Source organism: Aethalodelphis obliquidens, unplaced genomic scaffold (genome assembly GCF_003676395.1).
Source record: "Aethalodelphis obliquidens isolate GAN/ISIS:26980383/991018 unplaced genomic scaffold, ASM367639v1 scaffold14, whole genome shotgun sequence".
NCBI lineage: Eukaryota > Metazoa > Chordata > Mammalia > Artiodactyla > Delphinidae > Aethalodelphis > Aethalodelphis obliquidens.
In genome coordinates this window covers 11667900-11691526 of record NW_020837958.1, presented here as the reverse complement: position 1 = coordinate 11691526, position 23627 = coordinate 11667900, and positions in this window count along the sequence as shown.

The following is a 23627-nucleotide window of genomic DNA, read 5'->3' as shown; positions in this document are numbered from 1 at the left end:
ATTCTAAAAATGTGTAGGTAATATATGGAATAATTCAGAAAACTATAAATAAGAAAATCTTTGAAGTTCATATTTCTGCCATTCAAAGATACTTCTTTTTGTGTCTTGGCGATATTCCTTCTTAATTTTAAAATACTCATAGACATGGTATATGGATTTATATTTATATAAATGAATAAAAGTTTAAAAAAAAGTTAAAAATTTTACATATTGTTAACATAATATGTGTTTTCTGTTGCATTGAGCACTCTTAAAAAAGATTTAAAATAATTGAATAGTAATTCATCATATGGTTCATAATTTGTTTAACTGTTCTCCTGTGATCGCCAGTTTAGCTTGTATCCCGTGTTTTACTGGCGTAAAAATTCTGTACTGAGCTTTTTAGGTGTATGTCTTTATATACAGTTTGGTGATTGTCTTAGCAAGGAGACAGTAGTGTGGTGGTGAAGAGCTCAGCCTTTGCAGCTGCGTTACCTGGTCTTGTGTCCGTCTGTGTCACTTAATAACTGTATAACCTTTAGAAGATTCCTTAACTTGTCTGTGTTTAAATCTTCTCCCCTATAAATTGTGAATAAGTACACCACCTACCTTACAGGATTGTTATGAAGATTTAATAAAGGCTATATGAAAACGCAATATGAAACACACTCAGAAAAGTGCTTAGAACTTGCCGAGCACTGTGTTAAATAAATAAAATAAAAAATCAGTGTTATATGTCCTATAAATAGTAGAATTGCCGTGTAAAACCATCTGGATATGGTATTTTAAAATACTGATTTAATTTTTAATAGCTATTAAAATCTTTATACAATTTTTAAAGTTTACACTCCATTTACAGTTATTACAAAATATTGACTATATTCCCCATGTAGTGCAATATAAACACCAAGTAGTTTATACCTCCCATTCCTCCACCCCTATATTTCCCCTAACTCCCCTCTCCCCACTGGTAACCACTAGTTTGTTCCCTATAATGTCTGTGAGTCTGCTTCTTTTTTGTTATATTCACTTGTTTGGTTTACTTTTTAGATTCCACATATACGTGATGTCATACAGTATTTGTCTTTCTCTGTATGACTTATTTCACTTAGCGTAATGCCCTCCAAATTCATCCATGTTGCTGCAAATGGCAAAATTTCATTCTTTTTTATGGTTGAGTAGTATTCCATTGTACATATATTACCATATCATCTTTATCCATTCATCTGTTGATGGACACTTAGGTTGCTTCTGTATTTTGGCAATTGTGAATAATGCTGCTATGAACATTGAGGTACATGTATTTTTTTTGAATTAGTGTTTTTGTTTTTTTCTTTTTTTTTTCTGGATATATACGCAGGAGTGGAATTGCTGGGTCATATGGTCATTCTATTTTTAGCTTTTGAGAAACCTCCAGACTGTTTTCCACAGTGGCTGCACCAGTTTACATTCCCACCAACAGTGTATGAGGGTTCCCTTTTCTCCATATCCTCGCCAACATTTGTTATTTGTGTTCTTTTTGATGATAGCCATTTTGACAGGTGTGAGGTGATATTTCATTGTGGGTTTTGATTTACATGTCCCTGATGATTAGCAGTGTTGAGCATCTTTTTATGTGCCTGTTGGCCATCTGCATTTCCTCTTTGAAAAACGTCTATTCAGTTCTTCTGCCCATTTTTTAATCGGGTTGTTTGGTTTTTTTTTGGTGTTGAGTTGTGTAAGCTGTTTATATATGTTGGATATTAATGGTTATAGGGCTATTTGTGTTTTCTGGTTCTTCATAAATCAATTTTTGAAATTATATTTTCAAGGACTTTGTCTATTTCATGAAACAGTTTAAATATTTTAAATTTATTAGTATATAGCTATTTAGATAATTCTCATTCTAGTGTTCTGTGCTCTCTTTGAATTTCTATATACTTTTGTATGTCTGCTTGTTTTTGCCTCATCATATTTTCTCTTGACAAGTGTTGCTAGAGATTTATTCATTATTTGAAATTTATTTATCTCTATTTTATTTAACAGCTTTACTAAGGTATAATACATATACAAAGAACTACACATACTCGGCATATACAACTTCAATGAATTTGGACGTATACATACACATGCATGAACCATCACCACAACTGAGGTAATAAGCATATCCATCACTGCCAGAAGTTTCCTTGTGCCTGTTCATTTTCATTTTTGTTTTTGTGGTAACACTTAACATGTGATCTGTCCTCCTGATACATTTTTTTAAGTGCACAATACAGTATTGTTAACTATGGTCATAGGGTTATTTGTGTTTTCTAGTTGTACAATGTGTTGTACATTGGATCCCTAGAACTTATTCATCTTGTAGACTTGCATAATTGGAACTATATCCATTGAAACATAGCCCGCCATTTCTCTCTCCCCCAGCCCCTAGCCCCAACCACCATTCTACTCTCTGCTTCTATGAGTTTGTTTATTTTAGATATTCATGTAAGTGGACTCATGCACTGTTTGTCCTTCTGTGATGGACTTATTTCCATGAACACAGTGTGATCCAGATTCATCCATGTTGTGTCATATGGCAGGATTTTCTTCTTTTTTAAGACTGAATAACATTCCATTAAAGCATACCATAGTTTTTCCATTCATCCATCGATGGACACTTAGGTTATTTCCATATCTTGGCTATTTTGAATAATACTGCAAAGAACATGGGAGTGCCAATATCTCTTCAAGATCCTGTTTTGAATTCTTATAGATATATACCTAGAAATGAAATTGCTGGATTGTATGTTAGTTCTGTTTTAATTCTTTTGAGGAATCTCCATACTATTTTCCATAGCTGTTGCACAATATTGCATTCTCACCAACAGTGTACAAGTATTCCAGTTTCTCCACATCCTCACCAACACTTGTTATCTTTTTTTTTTTATAATAGCCATCCTCATAGGTGTGAAGTGGTATCTTAATGTCATTTTGATTTGCACTTCCCCTATGGTTAGTGTTGTTCAGCATCTTTTCATATCTTGTTGGCCATTTGTATGTCTTTGGAGAAATATCTGTTCAACTCCTTTGCCCATTTTTAAATTAGATTATTTTATTTTATTGCTATTTAGTTGTATGAGTTCCTAATATATTTTGGATATTAACCCCTTATCAGTTATATGGTTTGCAGATATTTTCTTTCATTCTGAAGGTTGCCTTTTCATTCTTTAAAATTTTTTTCCAGCTTTATTGAGATTTCATTGATGTATAGCATTGTATAAGTTTAAGGTGTACAAAGTGATGATTTGTTTTATATATATATATATATATATATATATATGTATTGAGAATTATTGCCATATAAGGTTAGTTAACATATCCATTACCTCACAGAATTACAATTTTTTGTGTGTATGGTAAGAAATTTTAAGGTTTACTCTCTTAGTAACTTTCAAGTATACAGTACAGTATTATGTTAATTATATATTATATTAACTGTGTTCACCATACTACACATTATATCTCTAGAACTTATTCATTCTATAACTGAAAGTTTGTACTCTTTGACTACCTTCATCCATTTCCTCTATTCCCCTGCCCTTGGCAGCCACCAGTCTACTCTGTTTTTTGAGTTTAGTTTTTTAGATTATACATATAAGTGAGATCATACAGTATTTGCCTTTCTCTATCTGACTTATTTAGCTTAGCATAGTGCCTTTGATGTCCATTCGTATTGTGGCAAATGACAGAATTTCCTTCTCTTTTATGGCTGAATGATATACCATTGTGTGTGTGTGTGTGTGTGTAGATAGATAGATACGTAGATCTTCTAAAAATCCATTCGTCTGTCAGTGGACACCATGTCTTGGCTATTATAAATAATGCAGCGATGAACATGGGGAGGTAGATGTCTCTTTGAGATAGTGATTTCATTTCCTTCATGTATACACCTAGAAGTGGAATTGATAGATCATATGGTAGTTCTATTTTAAGTTTTTGAATTGCCTCTTTACTGTTTTCCATGGTGGCTGCACCAGTTTATATTCCCACCAACAATGCACAAGTGTTCTCTTTTCTCCACACCCTCACCAGTACTTATTCTCTCTTATCTTTTTGATAACAGCCTTTCTAACAGGTGTGAGGTAATATCTAATTGTGGTTTTGATTTGCAGTTACCTCAGGATTAGTGATGTTGAGCACCTTTTCATGTACTATTGACCATTTGTATTGGAAACATATCTATTCAGGTTCTCTGCCCATTTTTAAATTGGATTATTTGTTTTTTTGCCATTGAGTTGTATGAGTTCCCTATATACTTTGTATATTAATATCTTATTAGATATACGGTTTGCAAATATTTTCTCTCATTTCACAGATTACTTTTTCATTTTGTTGATGATTTCCTTTGCTGTGCAGAAGCTTTTTAGTTTGATGTAGTACAACTTGTTTAGTTTTTCTTTTATTGCTTGCACTTTTGGTGTCATCACCAAAAAATCATTGCCAAGACCAGTGTCAAGGAGCTTCTTCCCTATGTTTTCATCTAGGAGTTTTATGGTTTTAGGTTTTACATTTAAGTCTTTAATTCATTTTCAGTCAATTTTTGTAAGTGATGTGTAAGATAGGGGTTCAGGTTCATTCTTTTGCATGTGAATATCCAGTTTTCCCAACACCATTTGTTGAAGAGACAATTCCTTTCCCATTGGCTCCCTTGTCAAATATTAGTTGACCACGTATGCGTGGGTTCATTTCTGAGGTCTCTATTCTGTTCCATTGGCCTATGTGCCTGTTTATATGGAGTACTACCATACTGTTTTGATTACTTTAGGTTTATAGTATAGTTTAAAATCAGTGTAGTGTGATGCTTCTAGCTTTATACTTTTTTCTCAAGATTGCTTTGAATATTCAGTCTTATGTGGTTCCATATGAATTTAGGATTGCTTTTTCTATTTATGTAAAAAATGCCATTGGAATCCTGGTAGAGATTGCATTAACTCTGTAGATTGCTTCAGGTGGAATGGATGTCTTAATAATATTAATTCTTCCAATCCATGAACAAGTGATATCTTTTCATTTACTTGTGTCTTCTTCAATTTCTTTTATTAAAGCCTTCTACTTTTCAGAGTATTAATCTTTTACCTCCTTGTTTAAATTTATTCCTAAGTATTTTGCTGTTTTTGGTGCTATTGTAATGAGGATTCTTTATTTATTTTTCATATAGTTTGTTGTTAGTGTATAGAAATGTAACTGGTTTTTCTATCTTGTTTTTTGTATCCTGTAACTTTACTGGATTTGTTAATTAATTCTAACTGTTTCTTGGTCATGTCTTTAGGGTTTTCTATATATAAGATCATGTTCTCTGCAAACAGACAGTTTACTTCTTCCTTTCTGACTTAGATGCCTTTAATTTTATTTTTTTATTGCCTGATTGCTCTGGCTAGGATCTCAGGTACTATGTAATAGGACTGGTGAGAGTGGGCACGTTTGTCTTGTTCCTGATCTTAGAGGGAGTTTTCAACCTTTCACCATTGAGGATGATGTTAGCTGTGGGCTTGTCATATAGACTTTTATTATGTTGGGATGTGTTCCTTCTATATTCAATTTATTGAGAGATTTATTATGAAAATATGTTGAATTTGGGGAGATTGGTTCAAGATGGCAGAGTAGGAGGATGTGTGCTCACTTCCTCTCGTGAGAGCACCAGAATCACAACTAACTGCTGAACAAACATCGACAGGAAGACACTGGAACTCACCAAAAAAGATATCTCGCATCCAGAGACAAAGGAGAAGCCATAATGAGATGGTAAAAGGGGTGCAATCACAATAAAATCAAATCCCATAGCCACTGGGTGGATGACACAAACTGGAGAACAACTATACCACAGAAGTACACCCACTGGAGTAAAGGTTCTGAGCCCCACATCAGGCTTCCCAACCTGGGGGTTTGGCAATGGGAAGAGGAATTCCCAGAGAATCAGACTTTGAAGGCTAGCAGGACTTGATTGCAGGACTTCAACAGGACTGGGGGAAACAGAGACTCCACCTTTGGAGGGCACACACAAAGTAATGTGTGCATCAGGACCGGGAGGAAGGAGCAGTGACCCCATAGGAGACTGAACCAGACCTACCTGCTAGTGTTGGAGGGTCTTCTGCAGAGGTGGGGGGTGGCTCTGGCTCACCGTGGGGACAAGGACACTAGCAGCAGAAGTCCTGGGAAGTACTCCTTGGCATGAGCCTTCCTGGAGTCATTTGGTGGGGCTAATGGTGGGCCATTAGCCCAACCAAAGAGCCTGTAGCCTCCAGTGCTGGGTCACCTCAGGCCAAACAACCAACAGGGAGGGAACTCAGCCCCACCTGTCAATAGACAGGTGGATTAAAATTTTACTGAGCTCTGCCTACCAGAGCAACACCCAGCTCTACCCACCACCAGTCCCTCCCATCAGGAAGCTTGTACAAGTCTCTTAGATAGCCTCATCCACCAGAGGGCAGACAGCAGAAGCAAGAAGAACTACAATCCTGCAGCCTGTGGAATGAAAACCACATTCACAGAAAGATAGACAAGATGAAAAAGCAGGGGACTATGTACCAGATGAAGGAACAAGATAAAACCCCAGAAAAACAACTAAATGAAGTAGAGATAGGCAACGTTCCAGAAAAAGAATTCAGAATAATGATAGTGAAGGTGATCCAGGACCTCGGAAAAAGAATGGAGGCAAAGATCAAGAAGATGCAAGAAATGTTTAACAAAGACCTAGAAGCATTAAAGAACAAACCCTAGTAGAATTAAAGAACAAACAAACAGAGATGAACAATACAATAACTGAAATGAAAAATACACTAGAAGCAATCAATAGCAGAATAACTGAAGCAGAAGAACGGATAAGTGACCTGCAAGGCAGAATGGTAGAATTCACTGCTGTGGAACAGAATAAAGAAAAAAGAATGAAAAGAAATGAAGACAGCCTAAGAGACCTCTGGGACAACGTTAAATGCACCAACATTCACATTATAGGGGTCCCAGAAGGAGAAGAGAGAGAGAAAGAACCCGAGAAAATATTTGAAGAGATTATAGTCAAAAAACTTCCCTAACATGGGAAAGGAAATAACCACCCAAGTCCAGGAAGTGCAGAGAATCCCAGGCAGGGTAAACCCAAGGAGAAACATGCCGAGACACATAGTAATCAAATTGACAAAAATTAAAGATGAAGAAAAATTTTTTGAAAGCAACAAGGGAAAAATGACAAATAATATACAAGGGAACTCCCATAAGGTTAACAGCTGATTTCTCAGCAGAAACTCTACAAGCCAGAAGGGAGTGGCATGATATATTTAAAGTGATGAAAGGGAAGAACATACAACCAAGATTACTCTACCTGGCAAGGATCTCATTCACATTCGATGGAGAAATCAAAAGCTTTACAGACAAGCAAGAGCTAAGTGAATTCAGCACCACCAAACCAGTTTTACAACAAATGCTAAAGGAACTTCTCTACTGGGAAACACAAGAGAAGAAAAGGACCTACAAAAACAAACCCAAAACAGTTAAGAAAATGGTAATAGGAACATACATATCAATAATTCCCTTAAATGTGAATGGATTAAATGCTCCAACCAGGGACTTCCTTGGTGGTGCAGTGGTTAAGAATCCGCTTGCCAATGTAGGTGACATGGGTTTGAGCCCCGGTCTGGGAAGATCCCAAATGCCTCGGAGCAACTAAGCCCCTGAGCCACAACTACTCAGACAGCACTCTAGGGCCTGTGAGCCACAACTACTGAGCCTGTGTGCTACAACTACTGAGCCTGTGTGCTGCAACTACTGAAGCCTGTGTGCCTAGAGCCTGTGCTCCACAACAAGAGAAGCCACCGCAATGAGAATAATACCTATATGAATGTAGGTACTATTTTTAATGTATCCAATTCTCCATTAAAATAATCTTTCCAAGAAAGTCTAGTATGCAACATGACAAAATTGTACTGCTCTTGTCCAGTTTTGAATTAAGACTCTGGTGGGAGCGGTGAGAGAAGAGCCATTTGCCTTTATCATTGGGACTTCCAGATAAAATATCCTGCAAGATGCAAAAGGTATCTTGAGACATAGTAATTACCAGGATTCAATTACTAAGGATTTTTACAAAACAAAAGATATGTTATGATGTTATGTCTACTGTTTCTTTTGATCTTTCTGTATTGATTTCACAGATGGGCCTACTGTAATTTCTTATGGTGGAACTTTAACTCTAATGATTCACTTTGTTGTTGGGTCTGTCTGTAAGACCAATAAGTTATGTTATATGTCTAGGAGAATTTGAGGTCTAGTTGCTGGTTTTGTTTCTCCTGCCCATGCTTCTCAAATGTGCTCAATTAATTAAATATATGGATACTCTCTTCTTTTCCTTTCTAATTTTTCTGTCATACTGTAATTTAATGCTTAGCATTTGTACTATGGGTCACATTTTCCAACCATTTCTTAACTGCTTTTTCATGTATTCCTTTCAGGAATTTGATAAGTTGGTATAGAAATCATTCTAAGATCTGAACCAGAAAACTAACGAAATCTCCTCCCTCCCCAACTTTAGATGGTCTAATGTAGTGGTTCTCAGCTGATATACCGGGTTATCCTGGCGTTCTATGAATTGGTCCTTCCTTTTTCCTTCAGTGTTTTTATACTCCTACTTTTATCAAGCCTTCAGTGTCTTCTAAGAAGTCCTAGTTAATGACAAAGCACTTATTAAGAGACAAAACAACAGTGAAAAAATGGAAACAAATGAAAACAACCTATTATCCTTACTTCTAAATCTTTATTTTGGCTATTTTTTTAATATAGTATGCTCATGGTTATAATTTATATTTTTGTCCTGGTAAAATTGTCCCTAGTTGTGTGATATAAGTGAAGTCATTTATGAGTACTCTGAGTTTTCCCAAGCCTTTGCTTATATATGGATTACGTAGGGATAATAATCTAAAGTTCACTGACTCAAGTCCATGACAGCTCACATGGCACCTGCTGTTCAAGTCACTGTGCTCACATCAGTCTGGCAGTTCTGGTCTCCAGGTAGCATAGGATACGTAATTCTTTTTTTGCTCTGATACCCAAATTTGATGTACTCTCTCTGGAGGTTGCTTGATCATGACCAAGGCTGCCATTGCTCATGGTATATGTATGAAAATTCCAGTATCTATACAAAGGATTCTGTGTCCTAGTGCTCTGTATGCCACCAAATGTCATTATTTATTTTTTGCCCATAACTGGAGAAACATCTTCTTCTCTATCTCTTCGTCTGCCTTCAAATAGAATAATTTATCTCTGAAGTCACACTGAATCCCTCAGGAGAATGTTCCTACAGTTTTTGTTGTAGGCTCAGAAATGAGTCCAGAGACTTGGGTGGCAGAAGAAGAAATGCTTTCTTCTCTATTTTCCCCTCCATCATTATATCAGCATCTCTTTCACATGGGTCTTTCCTCCCTTAAAATTCCCTTCTGGATGGGACAGATACTATTCCTAGTGCTTCAGGCTGTGAGTGCTGGTGCTGGACTTCCTGGGTTCACATTTCTGCTTTACAACCTACTAGCTTTGGGACTTTAGACAACTTACTTCATCCCTCTATGCCTCAGTTTCCTCTCTAACATGGGGATTAGACTTCCTAGCTTTGTTTAGAGGACTAACATGCAAAGTACTTTGAATTATGCTTGGCATTGTAAAGTCCTTGAGAAGTATTAGTTGTTATCATATACCTAGACCTATCCAAATCTTTGATGGCTAAAATTACGTTGCATCAATTAATTTATGGATCACCCGTAGCCTCTCTGTGCATATAATATAAACTTTCCAGGTTAAAGATTTTATAGAGCTAAGAGACATAGTTTTACTACATTAGAAAAAGTTGGCAGACAACCAAAATGTAGGTGCCACACATTTCATCAGGATATATTTTGATACTGGTAACACATGACTTTTATCTGTGCAATTCCCAGGCCATAGGCTCAGATTTCAGAATTTGTTTCAAACAACTCAGAGATGTGGCTATTTCTCATTGCCAGGCTGATCAATAGCTGGAAAAGATATCAAGAGGGAAAAGGGATTTAAAACTTAAAGAACAAGACGTAAAACACACATCTAATGGGTAAGAACAGAAACAAAAGGGAGTTGAAACCAAAGATAAAATGAAATGTTAAGAGTTTTGGGCTTCAGCCACATGAAGTCGTGGAGTTTTAATTCTTGATGGACAGCCTGACAAGAGAATAAGTGAAGCTACAGAAACCTGGGCCTTCTGCCAAAAAGCATTTAGAACTGGAGTGTTCTGTTTCAGGGCTGCATTCTTGGGGAGAAGGAACCCTGAGGTCTTTGTGTTTAGTTCTAGGGGCCCAAGCAGAGCCCTATGTCCCACCGTGAGCTGAGAAAGATGAGAACTCTGGAGGCCATGGGAGATGGAGAAAGTGCTTCTGATCTTGGCTAGCTCTAGGTTTAATGCTTTTCCATGGTGGAGTTGGTAAATATTCCTAAGATCTCTAAGCCTCAGTTTCCTCATCAACAGAACAGGCATTTTTATTTTGGCTATAAAGATGAGATGTGTAAAAGAGGGCCAAATTATCTATTAGATACTGTAGATAGAGTGCCTACAACCTATATAATTTGTAAGGGCCTTTTAAGATGATTGACATGTAAAATATTTTTTCTCTTGAAGTTATAAATTGAAAAACTAGAAAATTGACATTGAGACTGATTTTAAGACCACAATTATATGTCTTGTCAATCTTTTAAATGCTAAAAATGAGATAATGTGGAATACGGATGCATTTTCCTAAATATATAATAATATGATACCATGTGGCATATTCAAAATGAACAGAGTTAGGAAGAGCCCTGTGTAATAGTGGGGTGTTTGGAACATGTTAGGTACTGAATTAGTGTGAATGCTTTTCCTCTTTTATCTTTTTCCTTGGAAGTCTTTTGAAATATGGGAGGAGGTATAAGTTCACATAATTTAAGTCAGTGTTATCCAGGTTATCAATATGATATTGGGCATAAAATTATTAAATAATAATTTATTTTTATTATAGTTTTTATTTTACTCTATGCATATCGTGTGCCAGGCACTCTTCTGAGTCACATATATTAACACATTCAATTCTCATATTAATTCAATGAAATAGATATGGCTATTATCCCAATTTTATAGAAGAGAAGATGAGAAAATAGCAATGCTAGGCAATTTGCCAAAGCCACATAGTGATGGGGCCAGAATTTGAACACAAGGATTTTGACGCTGGAGCTCAACTTATAACCACTAAATGGTACTTGGGGTACACAGGATAGATATGCACTAGTAAAGTGCTTTGGGGCATGTGCTTTCCAGTTGTGAATTCAAGGAGAAAGCAAATATTCTGATCAAAAAAGTTTAAAAAATTTCCCCCACTTTGCCACAACATGTAGGATGCTGTTCACAGGTGGAATTTGAAATCTTGCAAACATGGAACCCAGGGCTGGAGTTAGAATAGTGGTCTCTTGTCTTCAAATATGAGGATACTCAAACTTCTCAAACTTCATATACCTTCCTGGCATAATGATACTTTTAGTAAACATCCTCTGAGAAAATACGTATCAGAATGGCACCAAATAGCATATGTGTATTATTGATTCAGTCTATCATGGACAGTGCTGAGAGCACATGTAAATTTTTGGACCCTTGTTATCACTCTGTACCCTCTTAGAAAAGAGTTATGGAGAAATAATAAGCTACAATATCAGACAGATATTCTCATGAACTAGGTAGGGTAGCACCTAGGATTTTTCTGTGTATATTGGAAAGAAGCAAAACTCATTTGCTGTTGTTGTTTTCTGAACGTATTCCAAAAAGATTCAGAAGTATAAATGAAACAAGTACATAAGCAAAAGCTATGTGCTTAAAGAAAACAAGATTCCTGAAAGAAGAAAGTATACCTGTACAAATAAGATGTGGGCTATCTGGAAAATGCAGACACCCCACTGAACATATTGGAGACTCTTAGAGACATTACAACTCTTTTCCCATTTCTTAATGAGGCAGGAGCTAGAGAATGATCTCAGAACTGACTGTATAGTTTCTAAATGTTAACACATTAAACTGAAAAATATTCCCATTTCAAATTGTGTATACAGCAATTCCCAGCTAATTTCCTTGCTGACTCATTCAGTCTAGAGTCAGAGAACTTAAATGTGACTTTTAAAAAGTTTCTTTATCCTTCAAAATGCTTATACCACTTTCCAGAAGTTTATGTCTGTTAATTTATCCTTAGAAGATAATCAGGGGCTTCCCTGGTGGCGCAGTGGTTGAGAATCTGCCTGCTAATGCAGGGGACACGGGTTCGAGCCCTGGTCTGGGAGGATCCCACATGCCGCGGAGCAACTAGGCCCGTGAGCCACAACTACTGAGCCTGTGCGTCCAGAGCCTGTGCTCTGCAACAAGAGAGGCCGCGATAGTGAGAGGCCCGTGCACCGCTATGAAGAGTGGCCCCCGCTTGCCACAACTGGAGAAAGCCCGCACACAGAAACGAAGACCCAACACAGCAAAAATAAATAAAATAAATTAATAAACTCCTACCCCCAACATCTACAAAAAAAAAAAGAATAGTGTTTAAAAAAAAAAAGAAAATAATCAGAGTTATGTGTAAATATATTTGTGTAAGTATATTATAACAGCATTATTTGTAATAAGCAATATTTGGAAACACCTGAATGTTTATCAATGGAAGATTAATTACTAAGTTATAATATCCTTATGATACAGTATTATCCTGGTGCTTTGCCTGGGGTCCATAGAAAAGAGATACTGAGACCAGGTTCAAGTGCTAATCCTTATTGAAAGGTGTACTTCGAGGGCAGCAAGCCTGAGGCAAAAAGGAGTGAGGCAAAGAAGGATAAGAAGCAAATGCAAAGTGACTTTCCTGCATTAGCCATGGCTTGCCTTCAGATTTGAGAAAGAATTTCTCTCTTGACCCCAATCAGTCTCCCTTTTACCCATGGTCAAAGGTCATTGGTCAGGGAGTTAACTTTCCTGAACTTCTGGGTTGTGTCCTTGACTCTTTTCTTCAGCCAACAGGGAAGCCAGACTCCATGAACTGCGTGTGCTTTATACAAGTTTGGAAATGGTGGGAGGAGCCAGAGACTCTGGGCATGTAGCTGGTTGGTCCCCATAGAGTCATTTACCAGTGCAGTGGTTGAGACTGAGCAGGGCATTAAGGGTCAGGGGACAGTTGGGGCTGAGATAATTTGGGGGCACATAAGACATGAACATTAACACAGACATAATGGAAAACAGATTGACACATTCACAATATAGGTAAAAAAAACAAAAAAGCTATCCTGTATGCAATTCAATATTGTTTTTATAACTCTACACACACGCAGATGGAGAGAGAAGGGAGAGAATACTAAAAAGACAAACAACAGATCCTCATTATGCAATTATCTTTAGAAGATGGGTTCCCAACTAAACTCTGGAGATTTTTTTTCTTCCATTGGGATTTTCTGTGCTTTTCATGGTTTCTGTGTTGAACACGACTTGCTTTTTGTTATAAAAATAAATCATAGATGTGAGCAGAGATTTATCTATAAGGTTGTTCAATGTGTACTGTTAGCTATAATAATAAGAAAATATAATGCTATTTATAAAAACAAAATGAAAACATAGCGATTCAATGAAGTCTTTTATATCATGAGAACATATCTTGATATTTTAATACCCTGAAGCCTGTATAATTGTTTAAAAATATTCAGTGACATGAAAAGTATTTAGAATATGCTGTTTAATGAAAAAAAGCAAGTTACAAAATAATATGTTTGATGTAATCAATATTTAAATAATACATTTGACTGCACAAAAAAATAAATCTTGGGGAGTCATTCCCAGATAGGAAAATAAAATATCATAAAATTGTAATTTATTCTCAAATTACACATCATTAATGCAATTTCATTCAGAATCTCAATTGTTTTTCAAACTGGAAAACACCATTTTAAAATTCGTATGAAAGAATAAATATGCAAAATATGATATGTTAAGTTTTTGCATAATTTCTAAAATCAAAATAGTCTAATGGTTGGATAAGAACAGAAGAATAGATCATTGGAACAGGGAAGGGAACCTGGGAATAGATCTAAACAGGATGAGGCCTTAATATATGACAAGGATGCCTTTTAAATTCAGTCCAAAATGATAGAACAATGTTGGATTTCTACCTTATAGCTTATTTAATATATATTCCAGATTAATTAAAGAATCAAATGTAAAAAGGAAAACAATAAAATCATTCAACACTTTAGGAAAAAATGTTTTTATAAACTTAGGGTGGGAGAGATATTCTGAATGAGCTGGGAAACCCAGAACTACACAGAAAAGGATTGGCAAATTTGAATACATATTAATAAAAATTTCCTTATTAGAAAACAACATAAGAAAGAATTGAGACCATTTATAGGCTGGAGGAAATATTCCAATATTTGTAACAAACAAGGAGTTAATATTTCTAATGTCCAGATAATTCCTACAAATATCTGAGGAAAAAAAAGAGAAAGAAAGTAATATGGACAAACAACTCATGAAAAAGAAAATGAAAACTGAGGAGTAAACATATGAAAAGATATTTAGACGTGTTGCAAAACAGAACCATACAATGCAGAAGCAACTTTTAAACTGTCAAAATAGGCAAAGGAAAAGGATAGAATGTATTCTATCTAAAACTCCCGCAAGAAGTTTTATTACAGTGTTGTTTGAAGGGGCAAAAAAAACAAACCAAACCAAACCAACACAAACAAGCCCTATAGGTAACCTGAAATGCATTAGTATGAGAATTTAAAAGAGAGATTATAATATGGCACGACCATACTAAGGAATATTATGAGGCTGTTACAAAGAATGAGTTAGATTTTGTTGCATAGGCTTTGAGAAACAAGAAAAAAGTGGATGTTTCAGAAGCTTCAGAGTAAAATCATACCTCTGCACATTATCTAAGATCCAGAAAAATCTTTTTAAATTGGTGACTTAAAAGAGGACAAGACAGGGACTTCCCTGGTGGTGCAGTGGTTAAGAATCTGCCTGCCAGTGCAGGGAACATGGGTTTGAGACCTGGTCCGGGAAGATCCCATGTGCCGTGGAGCAACTAAGCCCATGTGTCACATCTACTGAGCCTGCGCTCTAGAGCCTGCAAGCCACAACTACTGAGCCCGCATGCCACAGCTACTGAAGCCCATGTGCCTAGAGCCCGTGCTCTGCAACGAGAGAAGCCACCACAAATGTGAAGCCGACGCACTGCAACAAAGAGTAGCCCCCGCTGGCTGCAACTAGAGAAAGCCCACGTGCAGCAATAACAACCCAATGCAGCCATAAATAAATAAGTTTATTTAAAAAAAATGTCATTGGTGTTGAGGTTGAGAAATTTGGCTCTAGATAAAAGTGGAATTAGATTAAACAAAAAAGAGGACAATCTATAAAAAGATAAAAGGTAATAACGTGAGCTGATAAAAAGGAGATATATTATATAAGTAAGAATTGTAAAAAGAATTAATAATAAAATGGCAGAGTTAGAATTCACCCTGATGCAGCAAACAGCGGAAGACCAGATTATTGACTCAGTTGATAAAATTGAAAAGTGCTCCCACAATGTGGAAGTCAATGAAAGAGAATAAAAATGCCTTAATAAATAATTGGTGTTCCACATATAGAGGAAAGAACAAGTGAATGGGAAAATACTTAAAGGGATCATATTACACATTTTTTTAATTTAAAGAAAAAAATAACTGTGCATGTGGATGTAAAATAGCTCACTATCTTCCAGTCAAAATTGTGAAAAGAAATTGACCTTTAAATACATGATACTAAACATTTAAATCTTTAATGATAAAGAATACTGCTGTAAGCAGCCATCCAGAAAAAAAAAAAGTTACCTAGAAAAGAATAATACACAATATAGTCTCTATAGTGAAGACATAGTTAATCAAATAATCGCAACTAAAAGTAATTTTTAACTGATATGTGATGTTATAGTGCCAAACAGGAGGAATTGAACTAGTTAGAGAGTTCATGAAAAGTGTTGGGCTGAACTCACTGGAGTAACAAGTACAAAGGCCCTGGGCTGAAAGATTATCATGTGGCCAGAATGGAAAGGAGATAAAATAATGAGGGGAAAAAACCAACAAAAAACAGCATTAAGCTTCATCATGGACTACAACTATAAATAGCCAGGAAATTAAATATTTCATTTATTTATTTATTTATTTATTTAAACATCTTCATTGGAGTATAATTGCTTTACACTGTTGTGTTAGTTTCTGCTGCATAACAAAGTGAATCAGCTATATGTGTATATATATTCCCATATCCCCTCCCTCTTGCGTCTCCCTCCCATCCTTCCTATCCCACCCCTCTAGGTGGTCACAAAGCACCAAGCTGATCTCCCTGTGCTATGCGGCTGCTTCCCACTAGCTATCTGTTTTACGTTTGGTAGTGTATATATGTCCATGCCACTCTCTCACTTCGTCCCAGCTTACCCTTCCCGCTCCCCGTGTCCTCAAGTCCATTCTCTACGTCTGCATCTTTATTCCTGTCCTGCTCCTAGGTTTATCAGAAGCTTTTTTTTTTTTTAGATTCCATATATATGTGTTAGCATATGGGATTTAAACATTTTTACAACTGATTTTATGTATACACACTATTTGTTAAGAAATTTGCAAGTCTTTATACATTTGATGAATTTTTAGGATAATGAAATTTCTCAAACTTGATTCAAGGAAGGGTCAAAACTCTGAATAGATCAATAACCCTAAAAGGAAGAAGAGAGTTTAAGAACCTCCCCAAAGATGACAGTCTCAAACAATTGCATAGACAAGTTCATTGTCATTGAAGGACAAAAATTTAAACCATTTTAGAACACAGAAAAATGAGGAAGACTTCAAACAACATATTTTATGAAAGAAGCCTAGCACTAAACCAGAACCTAACAAAAACAGCAAAACAAAGGACAGTCTCACTTAGGATGCTGCAGTAAAAATTCTAAAGAAAAGACTCGGCACAAATTACATCCACTTATATGTATATATATTTCTACATTTATTTGTTTATTTATTTATTTTTGGCTGCATTGGGTCTTCATTGCTGCGCACGGGCTTCCTCTAGTTGCGGCGAGTAGTGGGGGCTACTCTTCCTTGTGGTGCACAGGCTTCTCACTGCGGTGGCTTCTCATTGTGGAGCATGGGCTCTAGGCACGTGGGCTTCAGTAGGTGTGGCACACGAGCTCAGTAGTTGTGGCTCGCAGACTCAGTAGTTGTGGCTCACGGGTTCTAGAGTGCAGGCTCAGTAGTTGTGGTGCTTGGGCTTAGTTGCTCCATGGCATGTGGGATCTTCCCGGACCAGGGCTCGAACCCATGTCCCCTGCATTGGCAGGTGGATTCTTAACCACTGCGCCACCAGGGAAGTCCCATCCACTTATCTTTTAAAGGAATGTATTTACTAAAAGAACAGTACAGAGCAATGAAGTCAGTCACATCTGGGAATGCAAAGAAGGTTAGATATCCTGGAATTTGTTAGTATAATTAATTTCATTTCAAGTGTGAAAAAATAATCTTTCCTCAGTTTCTGAGTTATTTCCCCATTTCACCCTCTTCTCATTCTCTTAGCCTTCCAGGAGTATCTCCTCACTCTTTAGTTCCAAAAGATGCAGCACTTGTTCTTTTCACCTCTAATTTATTAAAGGATATTATTCTTAGATCTATTTCTCTTCACTTATTCACTTCATGACATAATACTTCCTTCTCTTGAGTTTCACAAGTTACATTTCTGCAGGAAAAAAGGGGGGGGGAATGGATATTGGGAGACAGCAGTTTCTGTCACAGTCCTTTGATGTGCCATGTGATGCCAAAATGAGGACACTACCCAAGCACAGTGGTGACACAAAAGAGGGATGGGCCAGGATCTGCTAAGCCAGAGGGTGAGTATGCAGCAGGTAAGTGAGGGGATGCTTCAACTGCAGGTTAAAAAATGTGGGGACGTTGCTGGGAAAGACATTAGAGATGCAGGAAACACGTGAAATGGCGCAACCATTTGTTTGTTTGTTTCTTTGTTTGGTCATGCTGTGCAGCATGTGGGATCTTAGTTCCAGACCAGGGATCGAACCCGCGGCCACTGCTGTGAAAGCACAGATTCTTAACCAACCACTGGACCGCCAAGGAAGTCCTGGTGCAACCATTTGGATTTAGAGATGAATCACTGAAATGTGGCAGTGAAGTGAAGTGAGAGGGAGAAGGGTAAAGGGTTTTAGTTAAGGGACATGGGAAACATGAACCCTTGTGTAGGTTTAGATGAAGGAAGGAGCAGAGACGAAGCTGTTGATGATGTAACAGTGGGGGCCCAGGATAGCGTGGGAGAGTTTGGGAGGTGTTTGCACCCTGGGAATTAAGAATGCCTCTTCTGCTCCAAGAGATGCACTAGACTGAGGTCAGTGACAGAAATGCCCGTCAGTACTTTATTTTCTTTTAAAATCTGATAAAGTACTGGACACGGTTTAAACTTTAAAAAGTAGTAGAATCTTGCAGTGACTCTGGGTTGCGGGCTGTGAGTATTGCTTATCCTGTCTGTTAAGAGATTGCTAGAAAACAGAGCATTTGTGTTTGCCCCAGTAGATCATGCTTTCCTTTTCTTGTGATTGTACTTTAATGAGAAAATTAGTTCGCGTGTCATACCAGCTGTCTGATGGATCAAAATGCGAATGTTCCTGTTATTTAAAATACCCAAGATATCAGATGCATTAAAAAGTGATAAGCAGCAGATATTCATTTTGGAGGCTGTTAAGCAGTGCAGTCCACAACCTCTCTTTTAAAGGTAGAAAACACCAGGAATAATGCCATTTCTGCTTCTTCTTCTTCCCAGTACTTTTCGAACTTTTCTACCCTAAGGAGGAGGATAAGGCTCTTTTTTTTTTTTTTTTAAATTCATGACGGCAACAGTGCTAGTGCAAATACTTGTTTAGATAACACAGGCATTTGAACCTGGCAATTGAATTATCCCCGAATAAGTCTCCTAACACTAATCAACCTTGGATAGATGGGAAATCAAACAGTTTAATGCTTGAGGGGGAAACATGAGGATTTATATCCAACTACAGCACTTTAGTTCTGTTAATACTTTATCCAGAAAGAGTTCTTAGCAAACCCCGTCTCCTCCCTCTGCCCCTTATCTCCTGGGTCTAGTTATATTCCAAAAACATCAGCAAGAGGTAAGCTATGTATAAAGGCCTAAAGCCATATGTTACAAGGTTGTGCTAACTTGTGCCCCATGAATTCAGAAGGATTAGTGAGTAAGAACACACTGCATACATGATAAGAATTTTTGTAAAGAAGAGCTGATAATCTGCTACTAACTTATTTTTAGGAACCATCGTATAATTCATGTGGCTTTTGCTTATTGTTCATTGAATTACAGAGTAAAGAATATCTGTACATCAGATACACACTGAAACCAAAGAGAGGGTAAAAAAAGGAATCTTTCCGTTTTTGTCCCAATACCAGCAGTTATATTTGAATTCTAAAAAGACGGAGAATTTGCAAAAAAAGATTAAAATAAATATGGTTGGAATTATAAAACCAGTAGAGATCTCAGTTTGTAGACAAACTGGGCAAGGATGCAAGCACATGGAGGACAAATCATCTGCTGTTTCTTTGAGATGGTAATATTTTGCAATGAGCAAATAGCTATGGTATTCAGCATTGACTGAGGGAATTGCTGTTTTACTGCGGTAATGAATTATTTAGGCTGGGGAGGATTCAGGTATGTGAGTCGCATCTGCCGTGGCATGGACTTCATCAGCCTGGCTCAGAAGCTTCCTGTTTTTTAAGGGGATTTCAGGAAAAGGCTTTTGGCCAGGGATGCTCTCCTTCTTTTTACTTGTCGCTGGGCACATGGTCATATCAAGTGGTGGGAGAAGGTATCCACCAGCAAGTGTGATTTCTGGAAGGGAAGCTTAGGATTTCTCCTCGTCCATTGAAAAATAAAGTAATAAATTTCTCTCTCATCAGATTGTTGTTGAAGCTGCAGTTCCATCCCTGGCTTTATGCCTTGGCTTGGGGCAATTTTTCATGAATTAAAAAGAGATCTTCAGGAGAAGGTATCAGTCTTTTAAACATTGTTGTGCAAATGCTCATTGAATTATATCCCCAAAGTAGCTGTTAGTAGGAAGAAGGAATAGAAGGAATTCGGAGGAACTGAGTTGGCTGGGGCAAAGGAAACTTTATAGAAAAGGAAGACGAGGTAGAACAACCACAATAATAACTTCTATTTATTATTTACCAAGCATTGTTCTGGTTGCTTTTTGCATATTATTTCATTTAATCCTCACTAAATCCTGACTATAAGCAATTTTTATAACTGTATTATAGGTGAGGCAATATAGGCTCATATAAATTAAGTAACATGCCCAAATTCAGTCAACAAAATGATGGAACTGAAATCTGGTCTGGGGTTGACCACTCCCGTACATGGACAAGGAGCCATTATGCTGTCCAGCAAATTCGACAAGATCCATGTCTGTTGAATGTTAGACCTTCGCGGTCTCCTAGGAGTTTCGACTCGCCCAGGAAACAACAAGAGTCGGAAGCCGATGCAAAACGCAAGAGGTTTATTGAAGGCCGGTGCACCGGGGTTCCTTGGTCCTCACGCAGGAGGTCGAAGAAGGAACCCTTTTGGGCGCGAATATGTCAGTTTTATAGGTTCCCACTGCCCCGTATGTAAATTATAGATTTGGTTGTGTTCTCCTGCTGATTGGTCCCGGCTTAGGCTCGGACCAGAGAGGGAACTTGTCCCTAGCTGCCTGATTGGTCTTTGACAGACACCTTTTTTACATTTTGTTATCTCCCTCCTTCTCCCCAGCTGCCTGATTGGTCTTTGACAGACACCTTTTTTACATTTTGTTATCTCCCTCCTTCTCGGAAGGGGGCCGGACATCCTGGAAATTCACCCATTATCTAAGAAGCCCCTATTGTCTGGAGAGTTCTTAATCATTAGCTGGAACAATGTCCCTTGAGTCCCACATTCCCCCCTTTTTCTTGTGACTATTGATTCCAATCATGGAATCTCAACCTTCTGTTCGTAAACTTTGGTACTGTTGTCTTAACATTAGAACTTGTACAGTACTGATACGTTCTCTAATAAATGTTATCAAGCGATTTAGAATACATGGTCCAAAAGTTAAAATCAACAATAAAACAATAAGAGGTACTAACACACAAAAGTCAGCTGAGGTATTAAGAACCTCTAAAGAGACACAAGGGGTGAGCCCCGTGTTACATGCCCACCATCCATCTTGAGGAGGTACAAGATATCCTGAGCCTGAAGGGAGGCTAAAATCATGACAAAGGTGTCTATGGGACTGGGGAGGTGTTCCTATACAAGTACCATTTCCAGAAACCGAGGACAGGGTTAATTTACTGGTCCCTTCTTGCTTCCATCGACATTGGTCTGAGGAGGTAGAATTAGTAGTATAGTTGGAGCTATATCCTATAGCATCATAATAAGGGGGAGGGGCAGCATAGCAAAGCCAACATGATTTTGTAGCCTCTGGGTTTGTAGCATTGAGAACCGTAAAGGCTGCCTGCACCAAAGAAAGCATCCTATCCCGAGGAGTCCCAGGCTTAACTGTGGGTTCTTTGGATCCAGAGGTTTCATTAGTCTCATTCTTTGTTGATGTAGTTGAAGGGGCCGGGGGAAGCAAAGGGGGGCCAAGTACGGGATTTGGGCCTATTGATATAGGAGCAGGAGTCTCAATCTTTAGCTTAAAGGTCATTAATATTCCTAAATCATATCCCCTCATGTAAAATCTAACGCCCCAAGAATGACCATTTATCCATTTTTCATCTCTTTTTCCGGGATTACTAAAGGAAATTTTAAGGGGATGACACCATCCTGAACATTTACTCCGGTGTCCGGTATCCTCATTATGAGAATAATTAGCCGTTACAGTAATAAAATCCCAAGTTGAGGTGGGTTTCCAATTAGCATCCCCGGTAGTTTCACATCCCCAGCTTTTGCAATAAAAGTTTTCAGTTCCACCACATTTATAATTCAGAGATCAAGGGCGGTGGAACCCGGGGCATACGTAGAAAGTGAGGATACCAAGCATCATTCTTTTGCCTGCATTTTTGCAACCCGGCCCAAACCAATCAGTTTCCGAAACTTTGGAAGGGGCAGTGTTCATATCATGAGAATCTTCTGTATCCCAATAAGGTGCTCCTATAGCCAATTTACAAACATCAGGAAAAAGATCTGGCCACCAGGTCCAGGGGGGTGCAGTATGACTAATGGACCAGGTTACATCTCCAGTCTGAGAAATTACCTGCCAAGTTAAACGTTGGGGGAGGTGAGGGCTAAAATCACTTACAGTCAATAAAGGCAGTAAAACCAAAATTATAAGTCCTAGGTTCGTAGAAGCTTGAGTTTGAGTGGGTTGTCGGTTCTTTGGGCCCGCCATCCTGATGATGCCGTCGCTGGTGCAGCCTTCACGTGTGAAGCATGGATTCAGGCAGCGATGCCGTCCACTTTTATGGCCGTTGGGGTGGTGAGGAGGACGGTGTATGGTCCTTTCCATCGAGGTTCCAACGTCTGGGTTTGATGCCGACGGACGTATACGGAGTCTCCGACTTGGAAAGGATGAGTTTCTCCCGGTGTTCCCGGTTGGTAGGCCTTGGCGTTTTTGGGACCATATTTCTTTCTGGACCAATTGGAGTCCCAGTAGCCTAGCATATAAGTCAGTGTTATTTTGACAATCAGGTTTTATTTCTTTTCCTAAAGTGAGGAGGGGAGGTGGGGCACCATATAATATTTCAAAAGGAGTAAGATGGTATCGGGAAGATGTATTTCTAACCCGGAATAGGGCCAAAGGAAGGAGCACCGTCCAATCGGTACCGCCAGTCTCCAAGGACAATTTAGTTAGGGTCTCTTTTAGAGTCCTATTCATTCTTTCTACCTGACCTGAACTTTGGGGTCTATAGGCACAATGTAATTTCCAATCAGTCCCCAAATATCTGGCCACATCCTGACTTACCTGGGCGACGAAGGCTGGACCATTATCAGACCCTATTACCTTTGGTGCTCCAAATCGAGGAAAAATTTCTTCTAAAATCTTCTTGGCTACTACAGCAGCTGTTTCTTTCTTTGTTGGGAAAGCCTCTATCCATCCTGAAAAAGTGTCTACAAAAACTAAAAGGTATTTATTACCGTACCTTCCAGGACGCACTTCGGTAAAGTCCACTTCCCAGTAAGTTCCTGGGCGGTCCCCCCTGAGTCTCTTTCCAGTTTCAAGTTTCCCTTTGTGAGCATTTACCTGTTGACATGGGACGCATTCCTGCACAATTTGTTCAGCTAATTTTGTCATTCCAGGGGTTTCGTACCCGGCTTTTTGTAACAAGGCTACCATCTTTTTAGTCCCCAAATGTGTCCATCTGTGCATCTGTTGTAACATGGATTCTGCTTGCTGAGGGGACAAAGTTCCTTTTGTTGTGGCCGGGATGATTTCTTCATCGCGGCCTGGTTTTTCAGGAACTTTATCTGACAGTCCTAAAATGACTTCTCCCGATGCTATTTCTCCGGCCACTTGGTCAGCCATATTATTTCCCCTAATTATTGGGGTATTTCCTTTTTTTTTTTTTTTTTTTTTTTTTTTTTTTTT